Source organism: Mauremys reevesii, linkage group 10, assembly GCF_016161935.1.
Source record: "Mauremys reevesii isolate NIE-2019 linkage group 10, ASM1616193v1, whole genome shotgun sequence".
NCBI classification, from domain to species: domain Eukaryota; kingdom Metazoa; phylum Chordata; order Testudines; family Geoemydidae; genus Mauremys; species Mauremys reevesii.
In genome coordinates, this window is record NC_052632.1 from 54212550 (window position 1) to 54235280 (window position 22731).

Genomic DNA, 22731 nt, shown 5'->3' on the forward strand with positions numbered 1-22731 from the left:
TTTGTAAACAGGACGCAAGAGTAACTGATGTCATGTTACTTGCCTGAGTTTGCTGAGAGCCTGACCTAGTAGCTCTGATGAGGAGGAGGAACTGATCCATACACCATGTTATCTCTGAGACACACTGCTCTGAGGGGCTTGGCCCACCCACCTCAGGTGCTAGGACAAGAACAGGGGAATCACTGCTGTCACCTCTGCTGCTCCCAAAGGGAAGGGGAACCTGCTACTGCTTCTAGGCAGGGAGAAGTGGGCCCCATACTGCTGCCTCTCTGGGGGCAGAACTGGGGGACCCCTGTCATTGGCACTGCAAGTGGGGAGACGGGGCCACAGGGGCCTGATGTGGTGCCGTTCCTAAAGGCCCAGATTGCTTTCATCCAGCCCAGCCCTTCTGGGGGACCGGAGTAGAGTGAACACCTTTGCTGGATGGAAATAAGGGAAAACCATGTGAAAAATAAGGAACAATGCTTTAGTTTAAGGGACATTTTAGGAAAACAGCATTTCCATGAGCATATGTATTTTTCTCTTGTGTACATTTCTACTGCCTTCAAGCATACCATGCAATTAGTGTAAGCTTCAATGTTGTGTAAAATGGTACTTATCAGTTTTAATACATTTCTGTACATGTTAAAATAAAGGAGGGGTGGTCCCCCTAGACCTGAGGAAGTCTGTTGGGTTGAGACTCAGCCGTCGGGCTTCACAAATGAGAGAGAAAGAGGCTGGGGGGACAGAGTGGATAGTGGGAGCGATCCTTATCCTCATAGCAGAGCCAGTTCTATGGCCCCAGTGGACAGCCTGGCTCCTGATTCAATCAGCTCTAATCCCAACCACAATGGTTTTTCCTTTTCCTTTTTTCCCCCTTTTATTTTTATGATTGTTCCTTCAACCTAAACTACCATAAAACTCAAAAAAACCAAAAAATCAATACGTTTAGGAGCCTGCGGAAAGACCATGGAACAGGGGTGCCAGCTACCCACTGGGACTGGGGGGCTGGAATCTGCCAAGGAGATGGGAACTAGTTGGTGACAGGGGCCCGGCTGTCATCCAAGAGCACCACTACTCAGCCCTGCTCTCTAGCCCTGCCCTGCTGCCAATCTGTGTTATCCATGCCCCCCTGAAGGAGTGTTGCTATGCCAGTGAACAGGAGGGGAAGCTGGCCTGTAACTAAGGAGGCATGGGAGGCACCAGAGCCCTGCAGTAATGTGAGTAACTATCACCACTGATGCCTAAAGAGTGATATTAATAAATGAAATCAATTGTTCAGCCCTTTCGTGATCCAGTGCTAGAAACACCCCTCTCTCCATAATGACCACAACAAAAGTAGGGCAAAACAGACGGCATGCATTCCCTCCACCACCACAACCTGCCTTATCAAGCTGCTGCTCCCAAGTGGGTCAAAATTCTCATGCAGCACCTTGGCACTCAGCCCCAATGCAGTATCCTGCTCAAAATGCTGGGAACACAGGCAGAAATGAAGCAACCAGTAGCTGTGACTGGCCCAGGGAGCACGTGGTTCTGTTCCCCTACTGAAAGGGGTGCAAGTGACTCGGCTGAAATGCTAGCTTGATTGGGTGACTCAAATCCCAAGGGCAGGGGAGTAAAACAGTCTGTCCTTTTTCTCCCGTTTATTCTGAACAGAGTAACCCAAGCCAGAAATAATCCCTTGGGAAGGTTCTGGCCAGAACAGTGCCCAGGAAAGGGTCACTTTTCAGAGACTTCTCTGTCTGCAGAGCTGAATCTGGGAAAGGATGTCTTAGTTTGAAACTGAAATACTGGTGTGGTTCCCAAAGTTCAGTAGCCAACAGGATTTAATTACATTTATTTGCCTGAAAAATATTCCAAGCCTTACATTCGTGTCAGTGGATGAAGGGGTGTAGATACTTGCCTTAGGAGTTGCTCTTTTCAGGTTAAACAGCTAGAAGTGGTTGAAAAAACACAGTAGGTATTGTCTCTGATTTCCCTACTCAGTTGAAATAAATTCTGTAGCCAGAGTCAACATGTGAACTCACCAAGAGGTGGCGCTATAGGGAGTGCAATGTGAAAAACAGCTTGAACTATAACTCTTGAGAAAGGCATAATAGGAATCATGTCTTACCTAGATACAGACTGGTTTTTAAAAAAAAAAAAAAGGTTAAATGTATGTTACCACCATTAAATGTGTAATGTTTCCAGGCTCAGGAAGAGTTCTGTACCACATTCTGCAAAAGCACAGAATGGGAGCTCTGTGCCCATCACTCAAGCGTGAGGGTGGGGGTTGTTAGCTCAAGTCTCTGCTGCTTACCATGTGTTCATGGCTGAATTAGGGTTGCCAGGCATCGGGTTTTCAACCAGAAAGCCCGGTCATAAAGGGACCCTGGCAGCTCCGGTCAGCATTGCCGACCAGGCCGTTAAAAGTCTGGTCGGCAGCACAGCGGGGGGTCGGGGCTAAGGCAGGTTCCCTGTCTGCCCTAGCTCCGAATGGCTCCCAGAAGCGGCCGCCAGGTCCCTTCAGCCCCTAGGCCCATGGGCAGTCAGGGAGGCTCCATGCGCTGCCCTCACATCTGCAGGTGCCGCCACCACAGCTCCCATTGGTCGTGGTTCCCAGCCAATGAGAGCTGCAGGGGCGACACCTGCGGGCACAAGGGCAATGCATGGAGCCTCCCTGGATGCCCATGGGCCTAGGGGCCGCAGGGACCTGGCAGCTACTTCCTGGGAGCCGCGGTAAGTGCCGCCGGAACCCCGCACCTCAACCCCCTGCCCCAGCCTGGGGTGAGAGTGAGAGAGGCTTAGGGAGAGTGAGCATGGAGGGAGTGGGGGATGGAGCAAGTTAGGGTGGGGCCTCAGAGAAGGGGCGGGCAGGCATGTTCAGTTTGTGCTTTTAGAAAGTTGTCAATCTTAGAGTGAATAAAGCTTTTCCTGTTTAAAATGTGACTCTTCTCTGAAAAATGACTATACAAAAGTCCCATTCTGACTCAGCAAACCAGCTATCTGGGCACGTTCCCGTGTTGCCAAACCTAAAAGTTCAAAAATCCTGTGATAGCGCCCCCAAAATCATGAGTGGCTTAGAAACAGAGAGATTTGATGTGTAGGGTCTGTTTTCTGATGTTTGAATTCCCAAGAGGAATCGCCCCTTTGCGTGTATGCACACGTGTGCCTGGGAGTGCACATGTATAGGTATGCGTAGGCATGTGTGTATGCGCACGCACATAGGCACATTTCAGGGAATGTAATCTGAAATATAAAACCTACACACATGGCAGGCCCCTCATCCAGCACTTCTCACTGGCAGGAAGGGTCCTTCTTGAGCAGATACCCTACACCTTCCCCTGCTCTCTTCCAGGGGCTTTCAGCAGCTCTTTCCCCTAAGTACTGCCCCCAAACTTGCTCTCTAGAATCATAGAATCAGACTATCAGGGTCGGAGGGACCTTAGGAGGTATCTAGTCCAACCCCCAAGCAGGACCAATTCCCAACTAAATCATCCCAGCCAGGGCTTTGTTAAGCCTGACCTTAAAAACCTCTAAGGAAGGAGATTCCACCACCTCCCTAGGTAACCCATTCCAGTGCTTCAACACCCTCCTAGTGAAAAAGTTTTTCCTAATATCCAACCTAAACCTCCCCCACTGCAACTTGAGACCATTACTCCTCATTCTGTAATCTGGTACCACTGAGAACAGTCTAGATCCATCCTCTTTGGAACCCCTTTTCAGGTAGGGGAAAGCAGCTATCAAATCCCCCCTCATTCTTCTCTTCTGCAGATTAAACAATCCCAGTTCCTTCAGCCTCTCCTCATAAGTCCTGTGTTCCAGCCCCCTAATCATTTTTGTTGTCCTCCGCTAGACTCTTTCCAATTTTTCCACATCCTTTTTGTAGTGTGGGGCCCAAAACTGGACACAATACTCCAGATGAGGCCTCACCAATGTTGAATAGAGGGGAATAATCACATCCCTCGATCTGCTGGCAAGGCCCCTACTTATATAGACCAAAATGCAACAAGGGTTGACTCATATCCACCTTCTCGTCCACTGTAACCCCTAGGTCCTTTTCTACAGAACTGCTGCCTAGCCATTCAGTCCCTAGTCCCTAGTCTGTAGCAGTGCATGGGAGTCTTCCGTCCTAAGTGCAGGACTCTGCACTTGTCCTTGTTGACCCTCATCAGGTTTCTTTTGGCCCAATTCTCTAATTTGTCTAGGTCCCTCTGTATCCTATCCCTACCCTCCAGCATATCTGCCACTCCTCCCAGTTTAGTGTTCTCTACCCAGAGAAGTTTCCCTTTCTCCATCTTGCTCCCCACTAGGCCACTGGCTCTGTCTAATTCTCCCTTCTGCCCCCCATCCCAAGCCTTGCAGTTATTTCCTTTCCCACTAATGGGCTCAGTTCCCTTTCCAGCACTCTCCATCCTATGGACAGCATTTCTGGTCCCTGCCCAGCTCCCTCCCAGGACAGTGCCCCTGCTTTCTCTCCTGCCTCTCCTTTTAGGAGATGAAGAGATGCACAGGGATGGAGAGGATAAATGTGGTGTTTAGGGCAACTGCCTGTGTGCCATTCAGTGCAAATTACATAATTAGCTAATTTGCATGTAACAATGCAATGTCAATCCCAGGCAAAAAAAGAATGGAAAAATTGATATGGGATTAAATTCGTGAAGAATTACAGGATAGGAATAGAATTAATGCCAGTCAACATGGCTTTATCGAAAGTAGGTCTTGTCTAACAACTCTGATTTCATTCTTTGACGAGCTATTACAAGTTTGGATGATAAAGGTAACTGCATCGATGCAAATAACATAGACTTTTGTGAGGCATTTGACTTAGCACCACATGGCAGTCCGATTAAAAAAGTATACAATATCAATAAGCATGTGTTAAATTGATTAAGAACTGGCAGCTAACTGACAGAGCTGAAAAAGTAGTTGTGAAGGGGGTCAGCATGCAATGTGGGTGTTGATAGTGGGGTTTGACAGGGGTCAGTACTAGGCCTGATGCTGTTCCACTTTTCATCTATGATCTGGAAATAAATATGAAATCACTGCTGATCAAGTTTGCAGATGACATAAAGATTGGCAGTGTGGAAAATAATGAGGAGGATCTGGAGGAATTTGGATCACATTTTAAAATGCAGTTGAAAAACTGCAGGAGAGCTGGAGAAAATGCCTTACAGTGAAAGCTTGTCAAAAAGAAGATTGAAAGGGGACTTGATTACAGTGTATAAGAACCTTTGTGGGGAGATGGATAAGGTGTGTACACCACAAAGGCCCTGAAGGGGTTTATGTGGGCCTGAGAGGCCAATTAACATACCTGGCAGCACCTGCAAGAGAGAGAAAGCCAGGATGCATCCATATTGAAGCCCAGCTGGGAAGGGGGTGGGTTGTGATTATAAAGCCTGGAAGTTTGTAACAGAAAAGGGCTGGGCTAATGTCTGACCTCCAGGTGAAGTCACTCTGGAAGCTGAAGAAGAGTCTATTGGAGAGGGAGAAGCGAGGGGGAGAAACAAAAAATAAGAGTAGAAGCAGATGACAATATTGGCAAAAAAGCAAAGCTGAGAAAGGAAATAAACCAGAGTGTTATAACTGTAAGATCCCTAGCCAAAGAAATAAGAGAGAGATGTTAACCCTGTGAAAGTAGCTGACTGGATTGAAAAAAAGCATAGCGAATACAGTAAAAGCCAGTAGGTTGCACCATGGGGTTCTTTTAGTTGAATGTGAAAACAAAGAGAAGGCTGATAAACTGCTAACAATGAAAATACTAGGGAAAGTTAAAATAAGTTGCCAGCTACCAAAGTATTTGACTGAAACAAAGCGGGTAGTCTATGGACTGCCATTAGAACTGCCCAATGAGGAGAGAATAAAAAGCATAAGAGCAGGGCCATCCCTAGTCATTTGGGTGCCCTACGCAGCCCCCCATGGGGGAGGAGGGGATTGTGTGGGGCCCCAGGCCTCCCCCCGAAGGGTCTGTGGGGGGGCCACTTTTGGGGGGCCCACAGGCCCAGAGTGGCCCAGGGGATTAGCAGGGGGCTGGGAGCAGACCGCTCTGCTTCCCTCACCCCGGCCCCAGCCGTGTTGCTCAGGAGAGGGGACTTGGGGGAAGGGATCCCCCACTCACCGGCAGCAGTGGGAAGTGGAGCAGCCTGGCCCCAGCCCACTGTACTCTGCCAGCTCCCAGCCGTGGTGCTCCACTTCCCGCCATAGGCGGCAGGTTTGTATAATTTTTGGTGGGGCCCAAAATGGTGGTGCCCCCCCGCTCCCGCCCTGTAAGCCGATATAAAATGAAGCTACAACGCGTCAGTGCCACAAGATTACAAGGTTGGAGAAGGGGTAGGGGGTTCCAGGGGCCAGTCAAGGGACAAGGAGCAGGGGGGGTTGGATGGGGCAGAGGTTCGGAGGGGCAGTCAGGGGACAGGCAGCAATTGGATAGGCATGGGAGTCCAGGGGGTTTATCAGGGGACAGGTAGGCGGTGGGGTCCTGGGGGGAAGTTGGGTGGGGTCTCAGGAGGGGGGCTGTTGGGGACAAGGAGAAGGGAGGCTTAGATAGGGGCTGGGGTCCCAAGGGGCAGTTAGGGGCAGTTGTCTCGGGAGTGGATAATCGGGGGACAAGGACCAGTGGTGCTTAGATAGGGGGTGGAGGTTCTGGGGGGCAGTTGGGGCAGGGGTCTGGGGAGGGGGCAATCAGCGGCCAGGGGCTGGGATTCAAAGGGCTCTGGGCTGCCTGCAGCCGCGGGGAGCCCTGAGCCCTTTAAATCCCAGCCGCAGCCGGGAATCAGAGGGCTCCGGGCTGCCTGCAGCCACGGGGAGCCCAGAGCCCTTTAAATCCCAGCCGCGGCCGGGAATCCGAGGGCTCGGGGCTGCCGGCTGCTGCGGGCAGCTGATTCCCGGCCGCGGCTGGGATTTAAAGGGCTCTGGGCTCCCCGCGGTTGCAGGCAGCCCAGAGCCCTCTGATTCCCGGCCGCGGCTGGGATTTAAAGGGCTCTGGGCTCCCCGCGGCTGCGGGCAGCCCAGAGCCCTCTGATTCCCGGCCGCGGCTGGGATTTAAAGGGCTCTGGGCTCCCTGCCGCAGCGGGCAGCCCAGAGCCCTCTGATTCCCGGCCGCGGCTGGGATTTAAAGGGCTCTGGGCTCCCTGCCGCAGCGGGCAGCCCAGAGCCCTCTGATTCCCGGCTGCAGCTGGGATTTAAAGGGGCGAAACCTAGCTCCAAATATTGGTGGAGCAGAGCCCCTGATTGTGAATATTCCTGAGGCTTTAGCTCCACGAGCCCATATAAGTTGGCGCCCATGCTTCCTGCTGCTGGTGAGAGCTGGAGACGGTCCTTTCCCCAACCCAAGCGACATGGCTGGGGCCAGGGCAAGTGAAGTGGAGCAGGCTGGGGCTGTGTCTCTCTGCTTCCCGCTGCCGGTGAGTGCAGGGGGGGAATCCTTTCCTCGTCCTCACCAGCGGTGGGAAGCAGAGCGCCGCGCCTGGAAGCTGGTGGAGTAGAGTGGGCTGGGGCTGGATTGCTCCGTTTCCCGGCACTGCCGTGAGTGCGGGGATGCTGGGGGAAGAGGTGGAATGGGGGCAGGGCGGGGGTGGAGCAGGAGGGAAGGGTAAGAGGCAGGGCGGAGGGAGTTGTTCAGGCCCCACACCCCCCTAGGGACGACCATGCTCCTTGCAGGGGGGGCCGGCCAAGGGATAAGGCTGGTTGCCGGGGCTGGTGCTGCCACGTATGCAGCATATGCATCTGCCTAGGGCACCATGAAATTTGGGGCAATTTGGTGCCTCAAATTTCATGGTGCCCTATGCAGTTGCGTATGCTGCATATGTCTAAGGACGGCCCTGAAGAGGAGAAGATAAAATGTTAGTAAATCGGTGACTGCAGTAATTAGTAAACGAGGAAGAGAAAGCAAGCCACCAACAGCAGAGATGATTACATGTAAGGGAGGGATGCTGAGAAAGTTACACTATCTTTAGAACTAAGCTATAAATCTCCCCCTGCTCCCCCTCAGGTGTTGTAAGTGCCAATGATACGGGCATGTAGCAGCTGTTGTTAAAGGGAAAACAAGATGCTGTAAATGTGGGGGAGAGCGTTCTTGTGAAAAATTCATAGAAAAGGATAGAGTTCAAATGTAGTAACTGCAGTAGTCATCATATAGAGGGTGTATTGCAGCAAGGCAAGCTAAAGAGAGAAAGAATATTAATAAAATTTCTTATGCTGAAGCTGTAAGGAGACTCAAAGCATCAGGTGGAGAAGGAAGAGAAAATCAGAACAGAAAAAAGAGGAACTGTGGACAGAGCATCATCCTATAAAAATGCAATAAACACTGTGAAAGGATGATCTACTAGTAGTAAAAAAAAAAGTTGATCACATTTGTGATAGAAGTGATAAATTGCACATCACAAATGGGGGAAAAGATCAGCAAACATGCAAATTATAGCAATGGGAGCCGAAAAATACCTGTATGTGAGGCTAGGTCTACACTGGGTGGGGGGGGAGGGGTGTCGACCTAAGATACGCAACTTCAGCTACGCGAATAGCATAGCTGAAATTGGCGTATCTTAGGTCGATTTACCTGGCCGTGAGGACGACAGCGAGTCGACCGCTGCCGCTTCCCCATCGACTCCGCTTCCTCCTCTCACTGCAGCGGAGTTCCGGAGTCGACGGCAGAGCGATCGGGGATCGATTTATCATGTCTACACTAGACGCGATAAATCGATCCCCGATAGATCGATCACTACCCGCCGATTCGGCGGGTAGTGTAGACATACCCTTAGCAATCTGTCAATGGACTGTATTCATGTGGTTTTGAATGAGGTTAATGGTAAAATATGACTAGTCTGGGAATCTCAACCTTTTGTTGGAGTGCGCAGAGTTTGATAGCATGTGGGCAAGAACTAAAAGCAAATATCCTGGAAATAAAAACTAAACCAAATGTCAAATGTATCCTGGAAACATGGTTATTTGAAAAGCTTTCTTTTAAAATTCCAAGGTATATCGCCTTTCGGCAAGATCAAAACTAGGCAGAGGAGGAGGCGTTTGTAGTTTCGCAAGGGAAAGATTGAAGTACAGAGCCACAGAGCAGTGCGCTCCAACCTTTTTACGTCCAAGATCACTTTTTGAATTTAAGGGCAACCCAGGATCTCCCCCACCCCTTCCCTGATGCCGTGCCCTCTCACTCCATCCCCCACTTCTGTTGCTCACTGTCCCCCACCCTCACTCACTTTCACTGGGCTGGGACAGGGGGTTGGGGTTGGGTGCAGGCTCTGGGCTGGGGCCAAGGGGTTCACAGTGTGGAGGGGGTTCCGGGCTGAGCCTGGGGCAGGAAGTTGGGGTGCAGGAGGAGGAGAAGGGTGAAAGCTCTGGGAGGAAGTTTGGGTGCAGGAGGGGGCTCCAGGCTGGCACAGAGTGTTGGGGTGCAGGAGGGGGTATAAGGTGCTGGCTCTGGGAGGGGGCTCAGAGCTGGGGCAGGGGCTTGGAGTGCAGGAGGGGGCATGGGGTGCCAGGTCTGGGAAGGGGGTTGGGGTGAGTGCTCCCACCAGGCAGCACTTACTTCAGGCGGCTCCTGGTCAGCAGCACAGCGCAGCTAAGGCAGGCTCCCTGCCTGCCCTGGCCCCACGCTGCTCCTGGAAGGGGCCAACGTGCCCCTGTAACCCCTGAGGGTGGGGGACATGTGGCTCTGCACACTGCCCCTCTCTGAAGGCACCACCCCCACAGCTCCCATTGGCCACAGTTCCCTATTCCTGGCCAATAGGAGGTGCAGGGGTGGTGCTTGCAGGCAGGAGCAGCGCACAGAGACCCCTCCCCCGCAGGCCGCAGTGGGCATGCTGGGCACTTCCTGGAGTGCTGTGGGACTGGGGCAGGCAGGGAGCCTGCCTTAGTGGCAGCCCGACTACACCACCAGAGATCATGATCAACTGGGAGAGTGTCCAGGATCAACCAGTTGATCATGATCAACCGGTTGGTGACCACTGCAATAGAGAATGAAGAAGCAAACCTAGCATATAATGCTATTGAGATCCCAATGCAGACATTATATTTTCTTTAAGAATTTATAATATTTATAACCTATGTGGGAAATTAGAAAGTTCAGAGCTATAAGAAATAGTGCAGAATGCTAAAAAGATCTTATATTATATGTGGTGACCCAATAATAGTAATGATAATACTTGTGGTAGGAAGAGAGCTTGAGACATAAGCTTTTCTATTAGAGGCCTCATATGAGGCAAGACCTGCTCACAGAATCTGCAAGAACAGGGCTGATATTGCAGAAATACATGTTCCTAAGAAGTGCTAGCCACGGTGCACTCACGCAAACACATCCAGATATCAAGTGGTAACAGATCATCCCTATATCAAGAATGTTACAAAAACATTCCCCAAGAATAACAGGAACACACTGACCCCTCCTAAAAGATTAGTTCAGGATGACAGTATGGAACAGAGATGTTTTGATCGAACCAACATGTACAAGGTGATAAGTGATAACTAGCCACATCAGGGGCAGTAACTACAGTAACTATGTCAGGGGACAGTATTAACTTGTTTGTATCAGGGTATAAAGATGCATCTCAGAGGGAATATCTTTGTCTGACCTAGGGAGGAACGGAAAGTCCCACTGTTCACTGAGCTGGTCCATTGTTACAGGCATACATGTATTAATGGTCCAGTACAGTCTGCAGGATACTAGTACCATGCTTTGTCAACAATAAACCTGGCTGGGTGCCTTCGTCCCTCAACAGATCTTGTGGTCATTGGGCGGTTCACTCAAGGTCTGCCATTCCAGCTGTCTGTGCAGGACTGCGGCGACACACAGAGGGAACACACATGCACAGCCAAACATCTATCAACATCTAACCACAATAATAATAAAAAGTGGGGCAATAAGGCAACTGATAACAATGGCACATGCTTAGAAAAGTTCATTGATGAAAACAATCTAGTGGTTTTAAACAATGGCACCTCAACTAAATTTAATGCAGCAGATGGTAGTTTTTCTTTCTTAGACCTGGGATTTATAAGAGCAGATACTGCAAATGGGAAATAGTAAAGATCTAAGATAAGGCAATCACACAAAGATTTACCAAACAAAACAAACAAACAAAAACAGTTGGAGAAAGCACTGTAGGTGGAAGAAAGATAAGACAACAGAAATATACAGGCAAATTTAAAAAAATGAATGGAATTCAGACTAAGAGTAGTCACATCCAAGTTCTTATTGCCATCAATAAAATTGTTAGAAGTTCTGATAATGAGAAAGCAGAAGTTTTAACAGAATAGTTTTAACTTTCAGAGAGGTGAGTAATGATGAAAATCAAAGTGCAGGTTTTTGCGAGAGTAAAAGACAATTAATTGAAGGGACTCATGAACTATTATTTAGGTGAGGTAAAGATGAAGATACTGTCCTGAAAGAATGGATTTTTATGTGAGAATTTGAGATGAGCTATTGACATCAACAAGAATACATCCCCAGCTAAAATAAAATATGCACAATAATATTTAAATCTCTCTCTAAAGGCAGTTTGAAGTTTCGCTTGGAATTATATAATACTATATGGAGAAAAAAAAAGAGTGCTACTGGTAGGATAGAAACATGCAGACGTAATTCCAGTATGAACATCAGGCAAACAAGTGGATGCTTATAGACCTGTTGCCCTTATGTTCTGTCTGGGTAAAACTATGGAGAGAATGGTGAATGGAAGATCGGTTGCCTATTTGGAAAACAATGGTATTATAGATAAGGTACAAGGTGGTTTTAGGAGAGGAAGATGCACCATTGATCACACTGTTAAATTAGAAGATGAAATACATGAGGCATGAAGGTTGCATGATAGCTGTCTTTCTAGATATTGAAAAGGTGTATGACATGCTCTGGAGGGAAGGCTTGTTGTACAAAGTAGGTACACTAGGGATAAGAGAAAGAATGTATAGGTAGAGACTTTTTGAGTAAAAGGACCATGCAAGTCAGAGCTGGGAAAGTTATGTTGATGATAGATAATATAGGGAAGTGTTATCAGCCGAACCTTATTTATTATGATAAACGATCTCCCAAAATGAATAAGTGCCAGAGGCAGGTGTCACTCTATTCGCAGATGATTGTGCTCTGTGGGTTAGGAGCAGTAATACTGAGGTGGCAGAAAAGAGAATCAATCAAGAGTTAGGAGAGATCTTTGACTGGGGCACTGCATAGTTCAAGTTCTCCATTGCCAAAACCAAAGGATTGATCTTTACAAAAAGGAAAATTACAAAGGAATGTAAACTGTATCTGTATGGAGAACAAATAGATACAGTTAAAAGGTTTAAATTCCTAGGGGTAATATCTGATATTAAATTACTTTGGAAAGATCATATAAGCTATGTTAAAGATAAATGCACAAGAAGAATTAATCTGCATAAAGTCTTGCTAGGACCAGTTGGGGGGTGGATAAGAAAATGCTTCTGATAGTACACAGACCCTGAATCAAACTGGTTATTAACTATAGCTGCCACACCTTTGGGTCAGCATCAAAATTGAAACTTAAAAAGATCAGATTTAATAAAAGCCCAGGCACTTTTAATTGCATGTTGTGCATTTATTATAGCACCTATATGCATGCTATGGCAAACTTCTAGTGAAATGTTAGTTACATTACCAATGAAACTACAGGACCTAACTTTCCAGGCCAAAGTTAATGAGAATTGCAATGATGAAAGTACCAAACAAATATATAAGGACTGTTGAGAATCTGATAGGTGAACTATAGCAGACTATGTTAGAATGTCACATGCCATTCAAGTTAAAGTGTGGATGCAATAACTGAAAGACAAGGAAAAAGTAAATGATGTCAACATTCTTGGTTATGGGATAATTCGTTGTAGATGGAAAGTTGCATATCCAAATGTGGATTTAGATGCATTTTATAAACTTAAGGGTAAAAAAGGGACAAAGTATTAAAAGTGAAGTGTATATAGATGAAAAGTAGAGTTGTTTTTGTCAAATGTATACAAATGGGTCCAAAAGAGAAATGACAGAGAAGGCAGTTGAAAATGCTGTAAGAAATGAAAATATTGACACAGAAATACTCTTGAGTAATCAGCAATTAAAAAGTGTTATACAGAAAAATTTAAAAGAGGAATAGCAAAAAATATTAGATTAATGAAAAAAAGAGAAATTTTTTTTTTGAATTGTGCCCCAGAGTTGAGGATTATGACATACTTCAGGGGATGGATAGGAAAAGTGAAGTGATTTTATTTAGAGTATTAACTGGCCATTGTGGCTTAAACAGAAGTCTTTGTCAAATAAATAGAAGAAACAATTGATCAGCTTTTATGGGTATGTAAGGGCTTTGATAAAGAAGGGAAACAGCTTTCTGAGGGATTCAAACATCTTAAGGTAACAAAAGTTACATTATGTTATTTAGTTAAAATATTGGGGAAATGGGGTAATATTAGAAAGGCATTGTTACATTACCTGAAGGATACAGGGCAGAGTGAGATAATTTCAGCCACGGATTATTTAGGAATTATAGCGGGTGGCAGCTGTAGATTACTCAGTCAAATCTGCTTCACCATGAAAAAAAGAAAGAAAGGAGCTACAGGAAGAAAGTCTGCAGTCAGTCTCTGGGGGTTAGACAAGGGAGGAAGCAGTCCAGGAAGGCAGCAAGCAGTCAGAGGGAGTAGGCCTTGGCTGCCAGATGGCTTCCCTGGGATGGACCCCCGAGTAGAGGGAAGACCTGGGTTCCCCTACCTGCCACTGAGGAAGGACCACTTTGCCCAGAGAGAGGTGGAAGGTCATTGGACTATTGCTAGGTTGGAATTTCTGGTACCCCGGAAGTGGGGGACTAGAGCATGACCTGGCTGGAGGGCCAAGTTGTGGGAAGAGAAGAGAACACTGCCGCAACTGAGTGACTGTCAATAGGGGGCACTTTATGGGGAGTCAGCTGCTACCCCGCCCCTGGCCACAAGAAAGTACTTCTGTGGTGAGCAAAGCCTTTTACAGAAGAAAATACTGGGTCCTAAGGCACTCGTGATTCTAACAGAGAAAGGCAGAACAAGAGCGAATGTCTGAAAGCTGAAGCCAGACAAATTCAGGTCAGAAATACAACGCACATGTTAATAGTGAGGTGATTATGCACTGGAACAAGCTACCAAGAGAGGTGGTGAATTCTCAGTCTCTGGATGGTTTCAGATCAAGACCGGATATCTTTCTGGAAGAAGCTTTGGCCCAACACAAGTCATTAGGCTCTATGCAGGGGTAAACGTTCGAGGTTCTTTGACCTGCACTATCCAGGAGGCCAGGCTAGATGATCTGATGGTCATGTCTGGCCTTAAACTCTATGAATTTATTATGTACAATTCTGGCTTAAAGTCAACACACCCAGCCCAAAGCAGTGGTGGGGGCAGGGCATGGAGCTACACAGACCTTGAACGTGGTGGCTAGGGAAAGCCGGTATCTGTTGGGGGTAGCTGAGAGGGGAGACACTTGGATGGCTGGGAGTGATGGGGTGGGTGTTCATCAGCTGACTGTGGCAGATGTGCTTATTTGCAGGCACTGAGGGACGGTAAGGGGTGCTGGGCACAAGGATTGCAGCTGGAATGGGGGGGGCTGCTGGAGGGACAGGGTGGTGGCTGGGGCCTGGAATGGTGTAATGTGGGGGTGTGGGGAGTGGCAGCTGCTTTAGTGCTGGTTTGGGTGTTAAGGGAGGCAGCACCGGGGTAGTGGCTGAGACGGTGTCTTTGCTTGGGGCAGTTGATTGTAATTGGCTGTGGATGGGAGGGCAGAGAGCCTGGGACTAAACTGGGCCTCTCCCCTTGCCCTGTTCCCACTGCCATCCCTTGCCCTGTGGGTCTTTCCTGCCTGGGATAGAGCAGAGGGAGCAGTGAGAGAAGAGGTGCCACAGCGATCTCTGCTGGCCAGCAGGTGTAACTGCCTGCCCTGCCCACTGCTCAGACAGGCATGTGAGGTTGCAGGTGGGCTTCCACATTGGAGTGCTATGTGAGGTAGATGTTTGGCTAGGAGTGAGCCAGGAGCTTGTGCCCAATCCATACCCCCATATGGAGAGGGCACAAGCTCCTGGCTCACTCCTTTCTCCTCTCCAGGACAGCACTATATGGGGTCATGCAGGTAGCAGCTGTCTCTGTTGCTGCCTCCAGGGCCATGTCCCACACAGGCAGCTTGCTGCTGGGGAGCAGCACCGGCAGGAATCAGCCCTGCAGCAGCCTCTGCGGACAGCAGCCGGAACTGCAGGCCAATGCCAACAGCATCTAGTGACTAGACCAGAACTGCAGTGTCCCGCAGGAATCCTGAGCTGCCAGGAGCTGCTCTTGAGATCGCCAGATGCCAAGAGAGTACTGCAATATTGTGGAACTTGTGACGGTATCGTGAGAGTTGCCAATGGTGAGGCGGAGCTGCTGACATTCACTCAAGAGTAACTCACTGCAGTTTTCTACCCACCCTTAGCCTTGCAGAGCCAGAATAGTGCTCAGGGTGGCTCATCCACTGTGAGAATGGCTTGGGGATGTTCGGGCAGCAACGCCAGTACAACTGGCAACTGCACAGGGTGGCAGAGGGTGCGTTCATAGCTGCCTCTCCTTACAGCTGAAAGAGTGACATTTTTCATTGGTGACAAGACATCACTAATTCTCACACACACACACACACTCCTCCAGGCAGTGGGAGCAGAGGCAGGATCTTATTTCTTGAACCCCAGAGAAGCTGGGGGAATAGTGAGGCTATAGTGGTGCATAAGGCCTTTTGTTCACACCTACCATCCAATGTTCTGCAACTCTGGTTCCTATAGGGGGCCCTGGCCTGCTTTGTGTTCCCAGTTTCCCTGCTGTTGGCTCCTACAAATGGCACCCGACCTACCCTGCTCCTGATAAGGAGCCCTGTCTGTGATGTGGGTAGAAAATGCAGTGCTTCCCTTCTGATCACACACTCGCTCCAGGCTGAATCCTCTCCGAAGCCGGGAGCTGCTGTGTGCTGAAACGCATACTTGCAAAGCTTTCTGTGCACCAGAACGCTTGCCACAGCATTTGCAGCTGCAGTTTCTTGTTCAGCTAGACCAGCCATATTGTGCTGGGTTACTCAAAAGCCAAAACAGCTCCCCTCCCCCACGGAGTGGCTCCAGCTGCAAACACACCTGCTGACAATGTGCTTCTTGGCAAAAACCAGCATGCCCCTTTCTGCGTATGCAGTAAAGGAGATGAAAGGGCCAGGAGAATCAATCATTCTCAAACTGCCCAAGAGTCAGAGATTTCGCTGCACTGTATCGATTCTCTTTTTAATGCTTAAACATTGCACGCAAGAGGTTTGCTCATCCCAGGGCATTGGTCTTGCACATTGGAGACTGCAGTATCCTGGGGCCATTTGCTGTATCACTGATCTTAGTGTAACCCACACACCTCCTGGGTGTGGTGTTCTGTCCCCTCTAGTGGCACTGAGACCACTTAGAGATTCATGAGGCTGCTACACCCTTAACTAAGGGCCATGTGGCTTTTAGCTCATGCAGTAGAGGCTCGTACACTAAGCTCCCCAGGTTTGATCCCACCTACTGGGGTCTGTCGATATTACATTAGTACTGGGCACTATCCTCTGGCAGAATTACATATGAGGCCTAATTTAATCCCTTCCTTTAGAACCCTTTCCCAGTGAGGACTCCCATGTCTGTCAGGCAAAAGCAACCTCTGCTAATGCAGACATAAAGGTCTGGGCATCGTGGGCACAGCTGAGATATACAAGGGGGAGACTGTACAGCTTGTCAAGAGGTTTCACTTCTGAAAGCAAATAGAGACGTTCAGAGAGAAAGTTATAAGCACCAGCCAGTTTGGGGGTCTTTGATACATGTCAGCACTGGGCACCTGTAGTATCAGACCCTAAACAGACAGCCAATATTAAAGTCACACAGCCTTCTCTTTCCACACTGGAGGGAAAATTCAATATAAACTTAAGCCAAACACTTCACTGGAGACCTTCTTTGCCTCTTCCTCTTTCAACTTTAAGTGCTATATAACCCAGATCAGAGGCAAAGAATAAAGCAAATGTCTCACTGGCTCTTGCAGGAGGCAGCTGCCTTTCACAAATCGATACATCTGAGTGAGAGAACCTGCTTCACAGGATACTTAAAGTTGACTAGGTAGACCTGTCAATATAAAAATAACCTATTGTAAAAACTGGAGTCTTCCCTCCCTGTCTCACTGATAACTCCTGAGAGGATTCAGACTGAAAGAACTTTCAAAATCTAATTTCCTGTTCACTCAGAAAGCTGTTCCTTTGCTTTTATCTTTCAGAGGTATAGACAGTGATGTCAAACTGGTCAGTTTCCCTTTCTGTTTTTAGTCACTTTCACAATCTAGATCTCCAGCTCAGGAGGTTACTTACAGAAAAACACAAACCAACCCAGACCATTTCCAGATAAATCTTTAAGCCATAGCTATTCTGGTTAGGTTTTCTAACCCTTTGAAACAAAAGCTAAATTTGCATTCTAAAATCAATGGACTGTTCTTTGATATTTTATTCTTTTCTCCTGGAAGTTTGCAATTAAAATCCTAAATGTATATTACAGCACCCGCTTACTAATTCATGTGAATGACATGGAGATCCCTTGTGAATTACTGAATTTTGCAAGTTAGTAAGCTCCTGATCCTGCAAACACTTAGAACGTATGTAACTACATTCATGTGAATAACCCCACTGAATCAAATGCAGCTACTCCTGTGAGTACAGCTAAGCATGTGTTTAAGGGTTTGCAGGATTAGAGTGTAGATGACAAAATACCACAAGACAGTGCATCACAGAACGTACTTTCTTCAGTTATGCAATTCAAACAAACTGCAAGTGTCTATCACATTATTATTACACCCACAGTAAATACCAGGGAATAGTCAGGTTTTAAAGATAATGACATCTTCATGATTAATATGAGACCTCACTTCAGCACGTGCAGCATGCAGCTTTGTGAAGGAGTAGAAAGAGGCTATTGATATTTTGGATGAATTATAGGGTAGGTCTACACTGCAACCAGAGGTGTGACTCTAGCACGTGTAGCTTTGATCTCACTAGCTCCAATAACAATAGAGGGAAACCATGGCAGAGCGGGTCATGCAAGCCCGCCTGAACCCCTGGGTACATACTCAAGCAGTTAGCCCATGCTGTCAAGACTTCAGTACTATTGTTACTCCAGCTAACTAGATGAGGGCTAGCCCAGGTATGTCTACAACTGCTGCAGTCACACCTCGTATTGCAGTGTTCTGTGTAGACACACCCTGAGTGAGCAGGTCTGGTTTAAGACTAACTAAGGCTTGGATCCAACCTACCAAAGGCTCCACCAAACCCAAGTGCCCTCCCTTTATATGCTAAGCCAACAGAAGTGACTGTGTACATTTTCTGCCCAATTCTAATACACACTTTAATTTCTACCTTGGCATGAAATTCACTCCTACAAAGCTCTATGAGCCACTCAAGGCCCACTTAAGGCTTATTTTTAGTATTTAAGTGGGATGTAAGTGGTGTGTGGGCATTACGCTGTCAGGTTCACCTGCGGTGAATACAAATGATCAGCCAATGAGCATGTCACATCACTATCCTAGTTTAACTTGCCTAAAGATTGCACCCAAGTATCCTGACCCTGTGCGTATAGTGAACACATGCAAAGCCTGTGCGTGTTGGGAGATTACTGTAGCTAGGTTATAAAACTGTATGCAAACATCTGCCTGAGTTTGAAAATGAATTTTCTTGTCAAGTGTTTGCATCCCTTCCAGGGTTTGCTTTCCAGATCCATCCAGCCACTCAAGCCTCACTGGCACAAAGACTCCAGAGATGTAAATGAAGCTCGAGGGCTGACATATACTGCAAGTGAGTTTTGATGCATATATTTGATTGTAATACTAGCAATTCACACTGTGCTGGGTAGTTACACAAACCATCCCAGTCAGGGATGAGGGAAAATACCAGCTTTCTCTGGATCCAAACTTCGTGGGTTCATGGACCTCCCCTCAGCCCAAGCCCTGGTCTGTGGATCCTGTCTTAATTGCTCCCTGGGTGTGAGGATTAGTGAAGTGTGGGTTAATGAGGTACTGCTCTAAGATTAGATTGATAGTGGAACAGGTTTATGACAGAAATGCCCATTTACTCTTAATTACAGAGACACTACATTTGACTGTACAAACGAATGTAATGTGACATTGCAGGCTCTGGGATTTTCATTCTAATGTGCATTGCAGCTTCACTAGATGGTGCTGTGGAGTAGTATCTGAGCTAAGAGGTGAAAACATTATCTAAAAGTTGTATCTGCTCTGATGCAACCTCTGGTAATAGTTTAAAAGGAACTTTCAGGTCAAATTTGGTCCCAAATGTAGGTTTTATAAATTAAAAAAATTAAAAAACCTGTAAGACTTTCATGCTATTGTAAAAGACGTCTAATTGTAACAGCGATTTTAAACAAACACTGCCTGGCAGCATCTGCAACCCAGTATTGCTACACTGTGCTAGCTCATAAGAATGTGAAGTTGATTAGAAACTTACTAAAAACAGTGAAACTGACCTGTCAATTTTCATTTTGGAAGCCTAAAGAAATTAACCCTGAACTTTGCACTTTCAGCTACAAAACTGTAGTGCTTTGGGTTGGGTGATGCTTTTATTGCTTGTACATTAAAAAAATAAGGGGGAGAGAATTTAATCTAATGACTCAGTTCAGATAGCCTGAGAGTATAAAGCCAGGAGGGACCATTAGATCATCTAGTATGACCTCCTGTATACCACAGGCCCTTGCATTTCACCCGGTTATACCCACTATTGTATTGACCCCAATTATAATAAATGAAAGGGTGGGGGTAGCTCCCTTTTATGGACACCCAGCCAGCCAGTTAGCTAGAAAATCCTCTTAGTAGCTGTTCTCTACTTGCTTTACCTGTAAAGGGTTAAAAAGTCCATAGGTAAAAGGAAAGGAGTGGGCACCTGACCAAAGAGCCAATGGGAAGGCTAGAACTTTTTAAAAATTGGGGAAAAACTTCCCCTTTGTCTGTCTGTGTTGTTCTCCCAGAGAGCGGAGACACAAATTATGCTGTAAGAGCTTGGGCCAGGTATGAAAAAATCATCAGATCATACCTAGAAGCTACTCATTTGAAACCCAAGATATGCAAGTAGATCACAAAATGTCTAGGAAGATGGGATTAGGTTTATCTCTTATTTCTTTATGGCTTGTGGACTCCAATGTGCTAACCCCAAATGCTTTTGTTTTGCTGGTAATCTTTAAGCTGGACCTCAAGAAGGTTATTCTTGATGCTTAATTTTTGTAAGTGGGTTTTTAAAATCTAGCAATGGCCTGGGAGTTCAAATGTATTTCTCTCTTTTTGGTTTTAATAAAATTTACCTTTTAAGAACAGGACTGGATTTTGTGTCTTAAGAGGTTTGTGAACATGTTTAATTAGCTGGTGGCAACAGCTGATTTCCTTTTTTTTTTTTTCCTTTCTCAGGTCTTCCCCAGAGTGGGGGAGTGAAAGGGCTTGCAGGTACCCCACAGGAAGGAATTCCCAAGTGCACCTTTCTGGGTTCTCAAAGGCATAGGCACCAACTTTGTGGGTGCTCCGGGGCTGGAACACCCACAGGGAAAGATTAGCAGGTGCTCTGCACCCACCAGCAGCCAAGCTCCACTCTCCTCGCCTCCTTCTCTCCCCCTCCCCCCCCAGTGCACCACATCCCCATTCCTCCCAGCACTTCCCGCCCCCCCAACAGCTGTTTGGCAGTGCTTAGGACTTTCCGGGAGGAGGGGGGACACAGTGCACTCAGGGGAGGAGGTGGAAAAGAGGCAAGGTAGGAGCAGGGACTTTGGGGGAAGGGGAGGCAGCAGGGCTGGGGTGGGAAAAGGCAGGGTGGGGTTGGGACTTTGGGGAAGGCATGGAATGGGTGTGGGGTGAGGGCAGTGCAGGGGTGGGAAGAGGCAGGGCAGGAGGGGCATAGCATGCCTGGCAGAGGGGAAGTCCGCACCTATTATTTACCACTCTCTCAATTTTTGGGTTATCTGCAAACTTCATCAGTGATTGTAATGGAGGACACTCACCTCTCACGAGTGCCTCCTATCAGCTGGGTGTGGTGCTGTAATCTTTTTCCCCCTATTCCTGGCACCCCCTGTAGGTTGCCAACCACACAAGGTAAGTCTTTGGTGGCTCAATCCTCCAGCCAAGTCACACAGCCAAAATGAATGAATCCCTTCTGGGGTATCAAAGAGTTCAACAAACTGTCAGCCCTCACCAGGATCTTCAGCCCCATCTCTGGGCCCTTTAAATCCTACCCTTCACTCAGGCTTCTAAACAAGCATTGTCCCCTTCTTGGGGCTTAGGCCACTTCATCAGTGGCCAGTGGGGGAACCCAGGCCCACCCACTACTCCAGGTCCAACCCAGGGACTCTACACACAACAGCCACATACCACTGCCTCCAGTTTACAGCTGCTGTTCCCTGGGCCTTTTCCAACATTGCCCCCTTCTCTTCACCCTGACTTCAGGGCTGAAGTGCTCAGATCCTCTTCCTCCTCCCTATGTGCAAAATACCACTAGACCCTATCCTGGCACTGGCCAGGAATCCCCATCTCTGCTGCTCTGGTCCCAGCCAGGCTCAGCCCCTTTAGCTCCTTTTAGCTGAGCCTACTGTGTTCTGATTGGCTGCTTCTGTGCAGCCTTTCTAGGCAGGCCTGGAGGACCGATCTTCACTGCTACTTTCTGGGACAGGGTGTAGTAGGACCATAGAGCCTTCAGCAGGGGGCAACGAAGGCCCAGGTACATCCCATCACACTGATTATTTAAGTTATCTTTCAAGTCTTTGATAAAAATATTAAATAGCTTAAGGCCAAGAACTGATCCCTGCAGGACCTCACTGAAAACATACCCAATCTATGATAATTCCTCATTTACAATTAATTTTTGAGACCTATCAATTAGCCATTTTTTAATCATTTATTATAGGCCATGTGACTTCTGTACCTTTCTAATATTTTTAATCAAAATGTTGTGCAATACCAAGTTAAATGCCTTATTAAAGTCTTAAGTTTATTACAAGTATCAGAGGGGTAGCCGTGTTAGTCTGGATCTGTAAAAGCAGCAAAGAATCCTGTGGCACCTTATAGACTAACAGACGTTTTGCAGCATGAGCTTTCGTGGGTGAATACCCACTTCGTCGGATGCATCCGACGAAGTTTATTACATCAACTCTATTATCTTTATTAATTAAACTTGTAATTTCATTTTTTAAAAAAGATACCAAACTGTAGTTCTGCTAGCTCCTCAGCTACCCCATTTCAACAGACCTCAGGTGGTGGCCAGGATGTGACAGCTGGTTGAGAACTCACAGGCCTCGCTTCAAGACCTGTGACATCAGTCTGTTCCCCTCATGTGGCACCTGGGATCAGCTGGGCAAAGGAATTCCATCTGGGATATTCTGATGCCAAATGGGGAGGCATTGGCTAAAAGAGCTGAGACTGGGGCCAGCTGGTGTGAGGTCTCTCAGGTGGGGTAGGGGGTGTGCTCCAGTGTCAGGTAGGAGAGTCTACTTTGTGCCTTGCCCTGCCTGGACCTTCTGTAGCTGTGGCCCCCAAAGCTGTGGGATTTGAGCCACTCCAAGCCAGCAGATGTGCACAATTCCGGCCCATCAGAGGAGGGAAGAGATGCCTGCCCCATGTCTCAGTGCAGCCAGCCACTTGCCCTGTGGCAGTGGGAATAAAAAGGCCACCTTCAGACTCTCCCAGCCAGAGACACCTCTCTGCCACCATTCTAGCCAGTCAACTGTCAGAACTCCTCACCCCCTCTGAATTCTAGCCAAGCAGCTG

General features: G+C 47.6%; 1 protein-coding gene across 6 annotated transcripts in view; it reads right to left on the reverse strand.

Moving 5' to 3' along the window:
• The window catches only part of AXIN1 (axin 1), a 212175-nt gene that overhangs the window by 168066 nt on the left and 21378 nt on the right, over positions 1–22731 (reverse strand). The window contains exons 1-2 of one of the 6 annotated variants that reach the window (XM_039492174.1): positions 21340–21490; positions 20973–21124 (exon numbers count right to left, since the gene is read on the reverse strand). The exons of 4 other annotated variants lie outside the window; for them this stretch is intronic. The gene's annotated coding sequence lies outside the window, so the exon portion shown is untranslated. Of the gene's footprint in view, positions 1–20972; positions 21317–21339; positions 21491–22731 lie in introns of those variants that run through there. One more of the 6 variants, XM_039492177.1, reaches the window with a different exon arrangement.